The 18864-nt window shown below is 42.9% G+C and overlaps 1 protein-coding gene across 2 annotated transcripts in view; it reads left to right on the top strand.

The window, feature by feature from the left end:
- LOC311139010 (neural cell adhesion molecule L1-like protein) overlaps positions 1 to 18864 on the top strand; it is an 84053-nt gene that overhangs the window by 22410 nt on the left and 42779 nt on the right. The window contains exon 1 of one of the 2 annotated variants that reach the window (XM_084173838.1): positions 16260 to 16513. The exons of the other annotated variant lie outside the window; for it this stretch is intronic. The gene's annotated coding sequence lies outside the window, so the exon portion shown is untranslated. Of the gene's footprint in view, positions 1 to 16259; positions 16514 to 18864 lie in introns of those variants that run through there. 2 annotated transcript variants of the gene reach the window in all.

The raw sequence follows: 18864 nt of genomic DNA, 5'->3' as shown, positions 1-18864 counted from the left end.
ACAGATACAACGACAGCAGCTGATATTTTTACCGCACTCGTCGGCGCGCTGGACAGGGTCGGAGTGGACTGGTCCCGCGCTGTCAGCCTGGCTACAGATGGTGCGCCCTCAATGATCGGGAAAAAAGCAGGCGTTGTGACAAAGTTCAGAGAGAAAGTGCAATCTGCAAATGGAGGACGTGATTTTTTGACTTTTCACTGTATTTTGCACCAGGAGGCTTTGTGTTGCAAGTCATTAAAGATGGATAACGTCATGAAGGTGGTCATCCAAACTGTTAATTTCATCCGATCCAGAAGCCTGAATCACCGTCAGTTTGACAGCCTTCTCAGAGAGAAAGACCACATCTATGGCCTGCCATACCACACTGAGGTAAGATGGTTAAGCCGAGGTGCTGAGGCGTTTCTTTGATTTACGAGAAGAAATTTAACAGTTCATGGAAGAAAAGGGCAAACCAGTGTTAGATTTCCATTCCGCAGAATGGAAGCAGGACCTTGCATTTATGGTGGATGTTACAGAGCACCTGAATAACTTGAACAAACAGCTGCAAGGGCGCAACAAAGTTGTCACGCAGTATTATGACAGCATACGTTCTTTCAAGTTGAAGCTGTCATTGTGGGAGACGCAACTTGCCGGTGGTGATGCAGCTCACTTCCCCTGTCTGAAAAATGTGTGCGCGACCCAACATGTGGCAGACATGAAGCGGTTCAAAGATAAAATAACGGGACTGTTATGGGAGTTTGAGCAACGCTTTCAGATTTTTGGTGAACTGGAGAAAGACTTCAACGTTTTTTGCTCGCCATTCACTGTGAATCCCTTTGATCTGCCCGTCAGCATCCAACTTGAAATAGACTTGCAGTGTGACTCGGATTTGAAGGGCAAATTTGCCGCAGCTGGCTTGGACACATTTAATCAGAATCTCTTGCCAGGTTACCCCAACTTGACAGCCCTCGCTGCAAAACTGTTGTGCATGTTTGGAACCACATATCTTTGTGAGCAAGTTTTCTCTGTAATGAGCATAAATAAAACAAAGCTGCGCTCAAGGCTCACGCACAAGCACTTGAATCACATCCTGAAGTTGGCTGCCACTCAGGATGTGACGCCTGATATTGATGCGCTGGTGAAAGCTAAAAGATGCCAGGTATCAGGAGTCAAATAAACTATGCAACCCCACTTAAAGTGCTACATGAGACACCCTGATATAGTTCTGTGATCTGTGATATACTTCTGTGAATCACTGAGGCATTGTGTGTTTGTGTGTTCTTTGTCCTCAGAACTTTCAAATAACTTGAGGTGTTTTATGATTAATAGTGATGTTGTGCTTTTGGACACACTGTCCTCAGGCTCCAGCTTTATGTTTATATGTTTTTATGTTGATGTGCTATTGTTTTTAATTGATTTTATTTAATTTGTATATTTAACCTATTCTTGACTCTGTGGTTCTTGCACTTGTTTGGGGAACAGGATTTCATTCTTTTTATCTACATTTCTGCCTGAGAAATGACCCCCTGATATAGTTCTGTGATCTGTGAAACAGTTCTGTTAATCACTGAGGCATTGTGTGTTTGTGTTCTTTTTCTTTAGAATTTTCAAATAAACTTGACGTGTTTTATGATTAATAGTGATGTTGTGCTTGTACTATTTTGGACACACTGTCCTCAGGCTCCAGCTTTATGTTGTATGTTGATCGTATTAAAACAAATAAAACAATCTGAAGTTGTTGTTTTTAAGTTATATATACCATGATTTTTCCAGTCCGGCCCACTTGGGAATAGATTTTCCTCCATGTGGCCCCTGAGCTAAAATGAGTTTGACACCCCTGAGTTAGATGGACAATGGAGTCCTGAGTACTGGGCCATTAGGAAATGATGGTCGTTAGTGAGGTGGGTACTACCAAAGCATGTCCAGAGTGCATAACAGGAGATTACCGGGACTCAACAGTCACACTGCCTGTGTGGCGGTAATACGGTCAACGCAACAGCCCTAGGTGCTACATGGGTGACTTAAGGCAGGAAGGAGGTTCAGGTGTGCTTTGTTAGGCAGAAGCAAATAGAGAGGCACTCAAACCATGTCCAAGAGCTTTATGAGGTTCATCAAGTGCTTGATGTACTTCACAAAGTGGCCTTCACATAAAGCTGCATGATGGGTCATCTTTCCTCTCTCTGAAGTTATACAGACGTAGGATCTTAATTTGAGCCAACAAAATAATCCTGCAGCAACAGGAAATGTATATTATTATGTGGATTATAATTACCATAATTTTTTTGTAAGGGCAAATCAAGTCTGACATTTTAAAGAGAAAATTACAAACTTTAGAAGCCTTTTTTAAACCTCATATACACTACAAGTTTGCATTTCCTGCTGTGTAGGAAAATTCTCTGCAACAAAAGAGTGATCAAATTAAGATGTTGCATCTGTAGCCTACCCACCAACAACAGGTTGATGGAAGAAAAAAATTATAATCTTACATGATACTTTGAGTTGTATTTTCAATAAGGTGTTTTTAGTGCGAAGACATTACTTTCCCCATGTATTCTGACACGCTTGCATGGCAGTCCTTATTCGTATTTTGCCGCTGAACTGGCAGTTGATTGAGCTGATGTTGGAGTCTACAGCTCCAGGGGATCTAGCCCTGATAACAGTATTGATGACTGATTAATCCTCAACATTAGTGTAAATGGAATGTTTTCTCTATAGCAACAGCGTGAAAACCTATTATCAATGCCGTCTAAGAGGGAGAGGATTTCCCCCTATTTTCCCCTATCTCTTGAGAAATTCTCAAAATCCTGATCCTTAGCAATATTATGTTTTCATCTTAAAAAACAGATGGTTCAATTAAATTGTCAATCCATCAGTGTGTTTTTATATGATACAGTATATTATAAAAAGCATTTGTCTCTGGTTTCATATGGATTTTATTCATTCAATGACTCGAAAGGGTTCAAAGCCCTCACTATTAGCATATATGCATTTTTATGAGAAGTGTCAGGGGACCTAACCTATTTTCATTTTTTGTCTTAATGTGTATTTTACCTAGCAAGTTCCAAAAGCTCAACTGAGAGTAAAATATTTCCAGTTCTCTGAGTGATATTTTAACATGTGATTCTGGGTTTCTCTCAAAACCTGTGCTATTGCGTGTGTGTGAGCAATGCATTAATTCCCACACACTGTGTAAAGGCTGCTGTTCAAATGCATCAGTAACCTGTAAAGGAGTGGCCCAGTCAAACGTTTGAGGATGCCGTCATGATCAAACACTCTATGGATCACATCACATCAAAGAGTGGCTTCTGCCCAGACGTTTTATTGTAGAGAAACTGTTCCATTATCCGTTTTGTTGTTATTGTTGCACAGTTCTGTTCTTTCACTCCCTTAGTACATACAATACAACACATCATCCACCTTATTTGATTTAGACTTTATGATACAGACTTTGAAGAGCCCTGCCTGAAAACCATTCTAAATCACAGTTTTTGTATTTGTTATTTGCTTTTAGATGACCTATTGTGGAGTTCACAATGCTTTCTGTTCAATCACTAGCTAACATGATTACCCAGCTGCTCCCAGTAACTACGCTACTGCTACAGAGAGGGCTGGCTTCAGCTCTGGCCAACCTCAACTATAGCCTCTCTTCCGCTCTGTAGTATTTTACCTCGGGCAATTACAATGCTGAATACTCTATTCATATTTTTTACTGCATTAACAAAGTCGGTATACCTTGCAACAACTATGACCTATTCCACCGATACACTTTTTCATGGCAGAAATATCTCTACAGATAACATTAAGATGATATCCCACCACACCCCTGGTCTATCTCTACAGATGGCACATGATGATATCCCCACCCCTGGTCCTCCATGAGTTTCGATTTTATAATTAAGCAAATGTTTCCTAAACAAGATTATATTCCACTTAGCTCAGATTCAATCAGGGCTAAACAGCTAAATGCTTTTACACTGTCTGCCACAGTAACATTTACACTGATAGCAAGGACATCAGTGTTCTTTTGCCCAATCACTCCAAACTTCTAGAGACCTCAATTAACTCTCTCTTTGCTCATATGAACGGCAGACCCTTACCATGCCACTTAATAGATCAAGTGAGATCCCCCTTAACACTTTCACTGACACTTACACAGATGGAAAGAGTAGCACATTCAACAAAAGAGTGTACAACCTTCATCATACACATTTTGTATGGAAATTAATATATTCAACAACTGCCACTCAGGCAGTTTAAATTATTAATTGAGGACCTCTATGTAGTTGAATGTGATTGCTTTTATTAAATATGTTTATTTTGGTTGATTGTGTGCTGAATTATATTGTTTTATACACATATGTATGTGTATGTTGTTTTATTATTCTGTTTTATTGTAATGTACAGTGGGGGAAAAAGTATTTAGTCAGCCACCAATTGTGCAAGTTCTCCCACTTAAAAAGATGAGAGAGGCCTGTAATTTTCATCATAGGTACACGTCAACTATGACAAACAAACTGAGAATTTTTTTTCCAGAAAATCACATTGTAGGATTTTTTATGAATTAATTTGCAAATTATGGTGGAAAATAAGTATTTGGTCACCTACAAACAAGCATGATTTCTGGCTCTCACAGACCTGTAACTTCTTCTTTAAGAGGCTCCTCTGTCCTCCACTCGTTACCTGTATTAATGGCACCTGTTTGAACTTGTTATCAGTATAAAAGACACCTGTCCACAACCTCAAACAGTCACACTCCAAACTCCACTATGGCCAAGACCAAAGAGCTGTCAAAGGACACCAGAAACAAAATTGTAGACCTGCACCAGGCTGGGAAGAATGAATCTGCAATAGGTAAGCAGCTTGGTTTGAAGAAACCAACAGTGGGAGCAATTATTAGGAAATGGAAGACATACAAGACCACTGATAATCTCCCTCGATCTGGGGCTCCACGCAAGATCTCACCCCGTGGGGTCAAAATGATCACAAGAACGGTGAGCAAAAATCCCAGAACCACACGGGGGGACCAAGTGAATGACCTGCAGAGAGCTGGGACCAAAGTAACAAAGCCTACCATCAGTAACACACTACGCCGCCAGGGACTCAAATCCTGCAGTGCAAGACGTGTCCCCCTGCTTAAGCCAGTACATGTCCAGGCCCGTCTGAAGTTTGCTAGAGTGCATTTGGATGATCCAGAAGAGGATTGGGAGAATGTCATATGGTCAGATGAAACCAAAATATAACTTTTTGGTAAAAACTCAACTCGTTGTGTTTGGAGGACAAAGAATGCTGAGTTGCATCCAAAGAACACCATACCTACTGTGAAGCATGGGGGTGGAAACATCATGCTTTGGGGCTGTTTTTCTGCAAAGGGACCAGGACGACTGATCCGTGTAAAGGAAAGAATGAATGGGGCCATGTATCGTGAGATTTTGAGTGAAAACCTCCTTCCATCAGCAAGGGCATTCAATCAATCAATTTTATTTTATATAGCCCTTCTTACATCAGCTAATATCTCGAAGTGCTGTACAGAAACCCAGCCTAAAACCCCAAACAGCTAGTAATGCAGGTGTAGAAGCACGGTGGCTAGGAAAAACTCCCTAGAAAGGCAAAACCTAGGAAGAAACCTAGAGAGGAACCAGGCTATGAGGGGTGGCCAGTCCTCTTCTGGCTGTGCCGGGTGGAGATTATAACAGAACCATGCCAAGATGTTCAAAAATGTTCATAAGTGACAAGCATGGTCAAATAATAATCAGGAATAAATCTCAGTTGGCTTTTCATAGCCGATCATTAGAGTTTAAAACAGCAGGTCTGGGACAGGTAGGGGTTCCATAACCGCAGGCAGAACAGTTTAAACTGGAATAGCAGCAAGGCCAGGCGGACTGGGGATAGCAAGGAGTCACCACGGCCGGTAGTCCCGACGTATGGTCCTAGGGCTCAGGTCTCTCAGTTGGCTTTTCATAGCCGATCATTTAGAGTTGAAAACAGCAGGTCTGGGACAGGTAGGGGTTTCGTAGCCGCAGGCAGAACAGTTGAAACTGGAATAGCAGCAAGGCCAGGCGGACTGGGGGCAGCAGGGTGTCATCATGCCCGGTAGTCCTGACGTATGGTCCTAGGGCTCAGGTTCTCAGAGAGAAAGAGAGAACGAGAGAATTAGAGAGAGCATACTTAAATTCACACAGGACACTGGATAAGACAGGAGAAGTACTCCAGGTATAACCAACTAACCCCAGCCCCCCGACACATAAACTACTGCAGCATAAATACTGGAGGCTGAGACAGGAGCGGTCCGGAGACACTGTGCATTGAAGATGAAACGTGGCTGGGTCTTTCAGCATGACAATGATCCCAATCACACCGCCCGGGCAACGAAGGAGTGGCTTCGTAAGAAGCATTAAAAAAATAAAATAATAAAAATAATATGCCATTTAGCTGACGCTTTTATCCAAAGCGACTTACAGTCATGCGTGCATACATTTTTGTATATGGGTGGTCCCGGGGATCGAACCCACTACCTTGGCGTTACAAGCGCCGTGCTCTACCAGCTGAGCTACAGAGGACCACATTTCAAGGTCCTGGAGTGGCCTAGCCAGTCTCCAGAGCTCAACCCCATAGAACATCTTTGGAGGGAGTTGAAAGTCCGTGTTGCCCAGCGACAGCCCCAAAACATCACTGCTCTAGAGGAGATCTGCATGGAGGAATGGGCCAAAATACCAGCAACAGTGTGTGAAAACCTTGTGAAGACTTACAGAAAACGTTTGACCTGTGTCATTGACAACAAAGGGTATATAACAAAGTATTGAGAAACTTTTGTTATTGACCAAATACTTATTTCCACCATAATTTGCAAATAAATTCATAAAAAATCCTACAATGTGATTTTCTGGATTTTTTTTCCTCATTTTGTCTGTCATAGTTGACGTGTACCTATGATGAAAATTACAGGCCTCTCTGATCTTTTTAAGTGGGAGAACTTGCACAATTGGTGGCTGACTAAATACTTTTTCCCCCCACTGTATACAGGGCTCTCATGTACAATAGATTTTTAATCTCAATGTGACTCCCTGTTTAAATAAAGGTTAAATAAATAAAAACATATCACTTGAATCCTGAAATCCTAGGTATGAATATTACATGGAAATCTGGAACAGAACACCCGTAGTTTTGGCACAAAATGTTTACCCAACCACAGCCATGAATGCTGGAGCCAGAATACCACCAGAAGGTTCCAAAAGTGGATATCATTATACGTGTGTCCATGGACAAAACTAATGAATAACAATAATGCCCTTTCCATTTATGTTGCAGATAGACTAGAATATGTTATTTTGTGGTATGAATCACTTTCTAAATGGGTAGTGCACTGGCACCAAAAAAAATTGATTCACAGTATGTTCTTTACACACTCTTGGGGTAGCCTATAATTTTTTATGACTGAGATATAGACTCAAACAGAACAGAAAATGTAGCTAATATGACATACATGAGGACTGAACATCCTTACTTACAAATCTTCTACGTAACAAAATTCACCACAATGCGTGGGAAAAGTGGTTCCTTCTACTCTGCGTGACTTTTAGAGTAGCAAACAGTAAACTTTCACCCACCCACATGCAGACAGACAACACAAAGCAATACTATTCTCTTTCCAGGTGTGACGTTTGATGTGAGCTTGACAAAGACAGCACTCTAAAAGGTCCTTTTGACAGGATTATTTAGTGCTCCGTCTTTCCTTTCAAGTTTCAGAAAGATACAGTTCCGGGTGTGCGTAGTGTTTCAGTGAAGCAGGCATTTGTTTCATCGATGTGAGAATGCTTTCAAGTGGCACAGGCTCTCAGACTCGGACAATAGAGAACTTTTCAATCATTCGATTTTCTGAGTTATCTCACATTATACAGTGTAGCTGGTTAATATCCAATGTATAGGTTCAGATATTATTAATGAACAGATTCATTGTTTAAGCTAAATAGTGATATTAAGAGAATTAGAGCTCTGTTTACTAAGCCCATATAGCCCACCTACTGTATTGCTTGCATAACACATTACTAGTGACGTTTTTGGTCCAAGATGGAGCTTCATCAGGTCAAACTGGATAATACGCTGCTCTTTAATACTATCAATTTGTGAGGTAAAACAGTTCGGAAAGTAGGTCTAAACTGTTTCACATGGCTGAGTATCAGTCGGTTATCTGATATCAGACCCTTAAAAGGACTGTACTGTTCCATAGGGTTCAGAAACACCAGATGTGGCCTGCAGGTCAGTTTTATACCCCTCCATACATTTATTTGGTGGTCTTTTGGTTGTTAATATCTCCATAACTATCATACGTTTTGTAGAATAATTTGAAGTGCTGACAGCATGTTTTCTCAACAAGACTCCTCGGGCACAAAGGATCAAGTGCCATATTGCTGTTGGTTTAGTTGATAATGAATACGGCTCTACCTCTCTTGCCCCAACAAGCAATTGATTAGTGCAATCCATCAGGTATACATGAAACCACAACGGACATTATTTGCATGGTAATGCAGTTTCCTGGTGCACCTTTATAGAATTATGCCTGAGGGCTCCTCTACCTGACAATGGCTAATTGGTTATGGGAAAGGTAGAACGGCCAAACACTGAGAACAATGAAGATAAGTCTTTCCCACCACTGTTGACTGACACTTTTCATGGTACACTCTTAGAAAAAAAGGAGCTATCTAGAACCCCAGAGGAGAACCCTTTGAAGAACCCTTTTTGGTTCCAGGTAGAACCCGTTTGGTTCCACGTAGAACCCTTTTGGGTTCCAAGTAGGACCCTTTCCACAGAGGGATCTACATGGAACCCAAAAGGATTCTACTTGGAACCAAAAAGGGTTCTACCTGGAACCAAAAAGGGTTCTTCAAAGGGTTCTCCTCTGGGGTTCTAGATAGCTCCTTTTTTTCTAAGAGTGTACCATGAAAAATGTCAGTCAACAGTGGTGGGAAAGACTTATCTGTTGAGGTGTGTCCTATGGGGACAGCCGAAGAACCCCTTTGGATCCCTTTTTTGTAAGAGTGTATGTTCTCGAAATGTACGGTGTCCCATGAATTAGAAATGGTCTCCATTTATAATGTCTCCATTAATTAATACAATATGTAGTTCTACAGAGGATTCATGCAGGCAAAGAAAAAACATCCAGTATTACAAAGCATGTCTTAGCCAGTATACAGTAAAACACACTTAGCCATTAGATTATTTTTGCTCATCAATTGACAATAATGGTGCAGCTTGAAGGGTTATGGAACTGCACAGCCTGTAGTGACCTGAATTTTGAATTACAGTAAACACACAGACACACCTACACACACACATGCACACACACACTGGAACGAATTGCAAAAATCTCTGAAGCTGGAGACTCTTATCTCCCTCAATAACTTTAAGCATCAGTTGTCAGAGCACCTTACCGATCACTGCACCTGTACACAGCCCATCTGAAATTAGCCCACCCAACTACCTCATCCCTATATTGTTATTTATTTTGCTCTTTTGCACCCCAGTATCTCTATTTGCACATAATCTCTTGCACATCTAGCATTCCAGTGTTAATACTATTGTAATTATTCTGCACTATAGCCTATTTATTGCCTTACCTCCATAACTTGCTACATTTGCACACACTGTATATATATTTTCTGTTGTATTTTTGACTTTATGTTTTTTACCCCATATGTAACTCTGTGTTGTTTTTATTGCACTGCTTTGCTTTATCTTGGCCAGGTCGCAGTTGTAAATGAGAACCTGTTCTCAACTGGCTTACCTGGTTAAATAAAGGTGAAATAAAAAAAATAAAAAAAACATGCACACACACATGCACACACACACACACCATTAATTCCTCCCAAAATATTGGACTGCCTCCTCATCTCGAGCTGCTCATTCATGTGAGACGGATCCCTGAGACATTTTCCACAGGAGGATTAGCAGTCTACCACGACAGGCAGGCTCCTCAGTCTCTGTGCTCTGGCCCCCATACTGTCTGTGTGGACAGACAGCAGGCAGGCCACTCCTTAAAAGGTCTGAGATGCTCACTGCTTATAATGAGGGCTCTCGCTTAACTGAATTACCCACTATGCTTTCCCTTAATAGGTCTCTGGGATAAAAAGTCTGTTTTATGGAAATAATTAATCCAGCTTGTTGGCTAAATCAGATAGAATGGAACAATAGTGGCCTTTGGTGGAGTGGAGGGTTCTGCCTGGACTGGTTTATGAGACAGCTCCTCTATCTAACAGACAGGTGGGCTGCTGCTGCTGTTCACTGCTGCTGTGTAGATGGTGATGATGATCTGATCTGCAAGGCTTCCTGCCTGCAGGATCCAACCATTAAATTACAATTGAACTGCTCCATTTGGAGGAGGGATGATTCAATGCAGTCAACAGTGTGTAAGGGAGTGTGTGTGTGCCGAGCCCTCCAACCATTTGGAATAGTGGGTGTTTTGGGTGCTGGGTGTTCGCTCGCACTCCAGGTTGAGCGAAGCTTGGTAGCTCGGTTGCCTTGCCTACACATTTAACTGAAAGACAGCGCGGTTATTTTAATGAATTTGTCTTTTCAGACTTCTATTTGCGCTATATTCTCAATCTGCTGTCTACACACTGAAAATATATCAGCCTTGGAGAACCTTTCCTTTGTTAACAGTGACCTTCGGGGAAATAGCTCATTGATTCCTGGGTTAACATGAACATTCAAATGGGGTCTAAGTGGACACTTCATCTGAACTAGATGAGAGGTGGCATATAGGAACCATTATTTTTGTCCTGGTGGTCCCGTACTATCATTTTCACTTTCCTTCACTTGTATTTCACGGTTTTCTATTTTTAAAAGGACTGTAAAAGTAATCTACAGCCAGAATCACCATTTTTATACTACTTCCAAGCACACACTCACACACTCACAAACCAGTTACCCTGTTGCTGTATCTCAGCCAGTGATGTATGTGCAACAGACGCTAGCGTGCATGCAGCTTTCAGAAGGTGTGCTAATCACGAGGAGTGATCCCATGATGACTGCCATGCTCACTGAGCGCACCATCTGTGCGGCTCCGCTGGGCTCTCCACCGGCCTGGTGTCTCACTGAGCGAGCTGGATGCCTCTCTGGCCCTCCTGGCCTACACCCTTGTGTCCTCCTGTCCTCCTGTCCCCCTATCTGTCCTGCCAGGGTTGTAGTCAGTCAGTCTGTCAGGGCTCATCCCTGCCTTACGGCTGTAGAGATTGACTCACCTACTGCTGAACTCACACACAGCACACAATACCTTACGACCTGCTGGAACCACTTAACATGTTCAGAACAGCATGCAGTTTCTTAAGCTGCAACAATATATTTTAAGTGTAAGGAAATATCAGAAAGATTTCGGATTTATAATAGGCACATACTTGTTATACAATATGTACAAATTTAAAAAGGTATCCTCCCTTGGTTTTCACCTGATTTATCTGGCGAGAGCTTTATGCCTTTGTTCTGATCGGACACTCTCTTTCTAGTGTTGTGCTGGATAAATTGCCCATAAACCTGGATCTGGAAACAATTGTAGAGGCCATTAAAGTGTCAAGGATAATGGAGAATTGCATATGAACATGGGCAATCAAATAGGTGGAATTCCATCTGCTTTTCATTTGCAGTCGGAGGTCATGTACAGAACCCATCAGATATCCGGCAAATTAAGTGATTTCTATATGTTGGATCAAACAGAGGTGGACGTTGTTTGTGATGGGATACGCAAACCGTGAAACAAAAACATCCTCAAATCATCAGGGGTCAAGATTTGGACTACGGCTAGTTGTCCATACACAGCTGTGGAGAGCGTTATCAAAGTGATCTGCATGGTGATATCATAAGCTGTAGTAATGTCACCGTAATGAAATACACAGGACAAATACTTTAGGGATACACAGTTCCTGTTTTCTGTTTGTCACATTCAAATTAATGCATACAGTAATTAACAATATGCTATGGCTCTGCACATGTCAGATTGCAGTATTAATATCATTTATTTTTTTACACGTTGACTAGCAGATGAGTTTGGGGAGAAAACAACAACATTGGGCTATCTGCCCAAAGTTCAATTAAACAACTTCATACTGTGTACAGTCTGTATATCTGCCAAGCCTCTGAACTTGTCTAAACTAGCTTTAGTGCCGCCTCATCAGTGATCGCTCTTGTCCCAGTGGGGATGTCCTTCTCTGACCCCAACTTACTTTACTTTCAGTCTGAGGCTTTGAAGCAATGCTTAATGCCTAAGCATAGATCTCCTTGACGGGACAGAAGGAGCTACTCAAGACCCACCTGAGCATAAAATGCCAACTGTCTAATGTCTAGAAGTATAGGGGTTAAACCGAGGTTAGACACTGCTGGTGGACACACCTCCCTCCCTCCCTCCCTCCCTCCCTCCCTCCCTCCCTCCCTCCCTCCCTCCCTCCCTCTGTCACCTCTCCCTCAGTCTCCTCTCCACTCCCTCCCTCTCTCCTCTCCGATAGTCTCTTCTCCCCTCCCTCGGTATCCTTTCCCCTCCCTCTGACTCCTCTCCCCTCCCTCAGTCTCCTCTCCCCTCCCTCAGTCTCCTCTCCTATCCCCTCCCTCAGTCTCCTATCCCCTCTCTCAGTCTCCTCTCCTATCCCCTCCCTCAGTCTCCTCTCCTATCCCCTCCCTCAGTCTCCTCTCCTATCCCCTCCCTCAGTCTCCTCTCCTATCCCGTCCCTCAGTCTCCTCTCCTGTCCCGCCCCTCAGCTCCTCTCCTATCCCGTCCCTCAGTCTCCTCTCCTATCCCTTCCCTCAGTCTCCTCTCCTATCCCTTCCCTCAGTCTCCTCTCCTATCCCCTCCCTCAGTTTCCTCTCCTATCCCTTCCCTCAGTCTCCTCTCCTATCCCCTCCCTCAGTTTCCTCTCCTATCTCCTCCCTCAGTCTCCTCTCCCCCTCCCTCTGTCTCCTCTGGCCCTCCCTCAGTTTCCTCTCCCCTCTCAGTCTCCTCTCCCCCTCCCTCTGCATCCTCTGCCCCTCCATCAGTTGCCCCTCCCATCCCTCAGACTCCTCTCCCCTCCCTCAGTCTCCCATCCCTCAGACTCCTCTCCCCCCACTCAGTCTCCTCTCCTATCCATCAGGCTCCTCTCCCCTCCCTCAGTCTCCCCTCCCTCAGCATTTTTTCTGCTATCAGGGTACAGGACAATATGAGAACAACATGGCCACTATGGTGTGTGGGGCTAAAGTTGTTGATGCAGGCTATGCTCCTCAACGTGTCCTTCTCTCTTGCTTTGTTCCAAGTTGCCTGAGGGAACTGTGGTCTGGACCATGTTTCTAATTCCATTCCATTGACATGACAGGATAGATATGCCTCTATCTCACACTGGCCAGATAGTATTTGTTGATCGCTGCCTGGAGGGGATAAGAAATCTGTTGTAAATGAAACAGAATTGCAAAAAAATTATCTCACAGAAAGATCAGTGGAGAATATCTCCATTTTATTTTCTGTGTTACGATTTCTCCTTGGTCATGTGCGTGTGTACTATGAATTAACTATATCACATAGAGACCCACAAGCAAATATCATAGCAATAGCACACTATTAAAGAGATTCTCTGGTACTTTTGTATACATTTACATTTACATTTGAGTCATTTAGCAGACGCAAGCCAGTAGCTCTGAAGTAGCGCTCACGAGCCAAAACGGGTCCCTGAAAATTGCTTACTACATCACAAATGTGCAGATATATGTACCACGTTATTGCTCGCTCTCTCGCTCGCTCTGCTGTGTGTGCATCTTGCTAACTGTCACTCAAATGGCGAGGATTTGGAAAATAACGCTGCACAGCTTTCAAACTATGGATTTCATGGCTAATTGAGGTAAGACAATAATTCTGCTCATAGATTATGCATGTATGAACTACACATTGACACATCCAGCCCAAATCTGGAGGTTTAAGAAATATGTACTAGTCACCAAAGTTCCGGAGCATGTTTTAAATATGTTGGATGACACAAACAAAGCTTATTACAGCTTCTAATTTATGTAGCTACAGCTACAGCTCTAGTCGATCTTCGTGTACTGTGAGTCTCCCACAGACTGCTCCATGGCATTTTAACAAATGGCTTTAAGTGGAATAAATGTTTGCTTTTGCGCCTCTATAAATCATGTCCCATTCATGTAATCTGTGAGGGCAGAGGTGTGAATGGGTTAGAGCGGTCGAGAGCGGAGGTGGAAGACGGGAAGAGGAAGTCCCCGGGGCTGTGCCCAGGACAATGTCAGGTTTGTCTGGCCTGAGTGCATGAACACTAAGCTTTTGGGAACTGGCAGCTTACCCCGGGACCTTCCATCCCGTCGTCCTCGCCTCCAGAGCTGTCCAGCTCCAAGCATTAAGCGTTTGTGTAAAGTTCATAAGGCTTCCCTCTGTTTGTGTGGCCATAATTGGGGCTTCATCCTGCTGCTGCTCAAAGAGAGGGCTGAGGGTCTTGGAGGACCTGGCTGCCGCTGGGTCTGGCTCTCTCTGTCTCTGCAGAGGAGAGGCATGCGAGTGTTCTCAGTGTCTGGTGCTGGCAATCTGCTCCTCATATTATCAAAAGGCCAATGTCCTCCTTCGACTGTCCAGAACAGATCCCAGCCATTACTTCAGCTCTAAATTATGACTTTTTAAGGTCACATCCGTCATCTTTGTGTCTTCTGGAAGTCATAAAAAGACACGGAAAATCATGCGTTGATACAGGTAACTGCCAAAATAAAGGAAACGCCAACATAAAGTGTTAGGGCGTTGGCCCACATCGAGCCAGAACAGCTTCAATGCACCTTGACATAGATTCTACAAGTGTCTGGATCTCTATTGGAGGGATGCGACACCATTCTTCCATGAGAAATTCCATCATTTGGTGTTTTGTTGATGGTGGTGGAAAACACTGTCTCAAACCAGGTTTCCATCCAACCTTTTTATGCGAGCAAAGTACATGTTTGATAAAAAATGTAACGACAGGCCTGATGGAAACAGCAAAGGCGGGATCTTTTTGTGTCTGTAAAATTATATGTAATTTTGGTGAACTATCCCTTTAATGTAATTAGTTGAAGTCACAGAGGATGAAATTAATATTACCTCAGAATGGAATGCACTTATATGAATTAATCATAATAGAATTTCTAATGAAAATAATATAGCCTCCATATACAGTATGTAATGGCTTAATGTACTTAATGTGCATTGATCCCATAGCAAAGCGTCCAATTATCTAATGTGTCCATTTGAAGCATTAAAGGTATAGAATCTAATTCCCACCATTTCCCAACTGTCAGCACAACTGTCAGAACCTTGCAGTGGGCCTGCACAAACAGTCATGCCTTTGGTAGGTTTTTTGCTGCGGATTTATGACCTGCATCAGCATAATTCAAGCATGACATCAGCATGACCCTCCGCCCCTCCCCCTCCGCCTTTTCATTTTCTCCCTTTCTCCTTGGTAAAGCCTAAGTCTCAGACCTGGGTCCACACCATACATCATCCAGCCTGGGCTGCTCCCTTCCCCCCGGTGTTGTCAGAGAGAGACGGTGCTTTTGTTGGGCTGTGGAGGTATTTTATCGACAGTCTCAGCTCACTCTCTCTGCTCTGCTCTCTGCTTGCTCCCCACAGGTCACACAGGCTCCACTCCCCCCCATCTGTGGACTCTTGGAATCACCAATTTGTGTCAATGAAGGTCTCAAAACCAGTCACTCAGAACATCCCAGTTTTCATTACAAAGGTTCAATGATTCTTCTGGTCAAACAAACAAAACATCATCTCCAGTCATATTATTATGCTTCCTTTGGCTGGGTGGGTGAGGTCAAGAGCAGACCTGGTCACATATGTACTGTAGGGATACTGTAGCCTGAGAGACAATGTCCACAAGCATAAAAGGAAATAAGGAGATTGTCCCTGCCTGCAAAGAGGATTGCTCCATGAGAACTGTATGTAACAATGTACGAGCATTCACTTAACAGACAACACTCAAAGACTGATCTCTACCCTGCTGCTCCCACACGTGCTCTTGTGTGTATTCTGTAACACGTGTGTGCTTAACTCTTTTAAACAGCATTTTAAGCAAAGCTTCAGGTGCAGCAAACATATTGCTGGACAGGACACTGAAGGGGGCGAGATGGAACTTGCATTCCTCCACTTTTCCTCCTCTCTCTTCTGTACACAATAGTGAATAGCCTTTAGATGGCGCTTTGTGAGAATGATTGTCAGTGGCTTAATGAGCTTCTTTACCCAGCTAGAGGCTTTGGCAACATGTGTGTCTACAGCGCCTCTCTCATTCCATCCCCAGCCTGTGTGACTGGATCCAGACACATCTAGAGCAGTCCCTGGGATTTTGACAGACCCTTTACATTTACATTTTAGTCATTTAGCAGACACTCTTATCCAGAGCGACTTACAGTTAGTGAGTGCATACATTTTTCATACTTTACTGTTCTATGCTCTGATTTTCCCTTTGGATTGGATTGGATTGCCTGTAGAGGGAATGTTTGTTCATATGTATCTCGCGAGGGACCAGTGCGGAAAATGGAGTTAAGTCTTGTAAGTACTGTCTTGTCTTGGGATGTTTCTCTGTGTGCGGCACAGTAGCTGGCTGTTGGATGTGTTGGTCTTTGCACATGTGGTGAGGCGCATTAAATAGAATCACCCCCTCACAGAGAGGAGAGTAGCAACATTGTCTGTGTTCAAGTGGTTACAGTGCCTTCAGAAAGTATTCATACCCTTTGACTTATTCCACATTTTGTTGTGTTACAGCCGGACTTCAACATGGATTAAATAAAATTAAGATCTCAGCTATCTACACACAATACCCATAATGACAAAGTGAACACATGTTTTTAGACATTTTAGCTAATTTAATGAAAATGAAATACAGAAATATCTAATTTACATAAGTATTTACACCCCTGAGTCAATACTTTGTAGAAGCACCTTTGGCAGCGATTACAGCTGTGAGTCATTCTGGGTAAGTCTCTAAGAGCTTTCCACACCTGGATTGTGAAACATTTGCCCATTATTATTTTCTAAATTATTCAAACAGCATGTCTGCTTTCTTTTACCCATCTACCAATAGGTGCTCTTCTTTGCGAGGCATTGGAAAATCTGTGTTTGAAATTCACTGCTCGGCAGAAGGACCTTACAGATAGTTGTATGTGTGGTCCTCTGTAGCTCAGCTGGTAGAGCACGGCGCTTGTAACGCCAAGGTAGTGGGTTCGATCCCCGGGACCACCCATACACAAAAAATGTATGCACGCATGACTGTAAGTCGCTTTGGATAAAAGCGTCTGCTAAATGACATATTATTATTATTATTATTATTATTATGTGTGGGGTACAGAGATGAGGCAGTCATTCAAAACTCATGTTAAACACTATTATTGCACACAGAGTGAGTACATGGAACTTATTATGTGACTTGTCAAGCACATTTCTACTCCTGAACTTATTTAGGCTTGCCATAACAAAGGTTGAATATCTAGTTTTGACATAATTTTGAATCTCTGGATAGATACAATTTTAGGACAGACTGGTAGGATCGTGAACTGTATACATCAGTGCATAAGGCTGGGTGAAGTTTACACACTTAGAGGGATAACATTATACAATGTTTGAATGGACTTAAAATAGGAGTAACATACTGCCCCTAATATCTCTCCATATAGTGGGGGAAACCATAAAATACTATATATAAGTATTTTAATATTTAATCTCTGATACTGAGCTCACCCCATCCCATTCCCCCGCAACACCATACACCACAAACACACACACACACACACACACACACATACACACACCATAACACTATAAAGTCATGGAGACCCTTAGGACTGGGCGACATTTCCGACAGCTGTGTCAAACAGCTCGCCCTGCGAACGCTGTCCAGATGTCCTGCTGTAGAGCGCAGGAAGTACTAAATGGATTGCATACAGCATATTCCCCGTAAATCACAGATCGGAGCCAGGAATTTCAATGTGTTGAAAAGGGTCCTCAGGGGACAGGAAAAAGGGTAACAACCTGCGTATAGTTTTTTTTAAAATCCCTGTCGCAATTCAATATATGATTGTACTGTATCTGAGTTGGGGCATCAGAATTGACTTGTGTTGGACGGAAGTAAATTGCTTTGGGGTTTGAAGGAGGAGGGGATTTGGGATATAAGTCCCATCCATCATGTCTGGCTGTGGCACAGTTTCATCAACAGTTTCAACCTGGGAAATTGACAACATCTGTCAAATGGAGTGATTGGAGGTGGGGAGGACCTCACTGTGTTTGTTCACACAAAATAATATCCCTGTCCCCACAGTCCAGGCTGTGAATCCATAACCCTCCTCTCCTGGCTACTCAGTGAGGATCATAGACTAATATGATGATTGTCCTGGGCTTGGGGCGCTCCTTTGTGACTCAAGACTTCAAAGAGACGAGAGCTGAGAAGGAAAAAATGAAAGCTTTTGGCTCACCATTCTGCAGATACACAGACAGACATATACCTTTTGCGTCACTTGTACTTGAAATGTGACATATTGAAATATTCTGTCAGGCATTTTTCTCAACCTTTGAACTCTGAAGATGTACACTTCAGTTATATACCAGCTATATGAAGCTGTTGTGTGACATGTCCCGGTGCTCATTTCCCAGCCACATTCGCTTCCAATTACAGTGATGTGTGTCTTTCAACAAATAAACACTGAATCTCACCATATCTTGAAATGAAGAGTAATGGTGAGGTGGTTGGGAGAGATTGCAGCGGTATTAGCACTGAAACAGTTTATGTCCCTGCTGTGCCTTAATGTGCTCAGCAGGCCTCCACATTTCACTGAGACAAACAGACCTTTCAGCAGCGAGCAGAGCTGAGTAGATCTGAGCAGAGCTGAGTAGAGCAGAGATGAGCAGAG

Source organism: Coregonus lavaretus (assembly GCF_964263955.1).
Source record: "Coregonus lavaretus genome assembly, chromosome: 12".
NCBI classification, from domain to species: Eukaryota; Metazoa; Chordata; class Actinopteri; order Salmoniformes; family Salmonidae; genus Coregonus; species Coregonus lavaretus.
The sequence above is the reverse complement of the archived record's forward strand: the minus strand, read 5'-3'. Positions and strand labels throughout refer to the sequence as shown.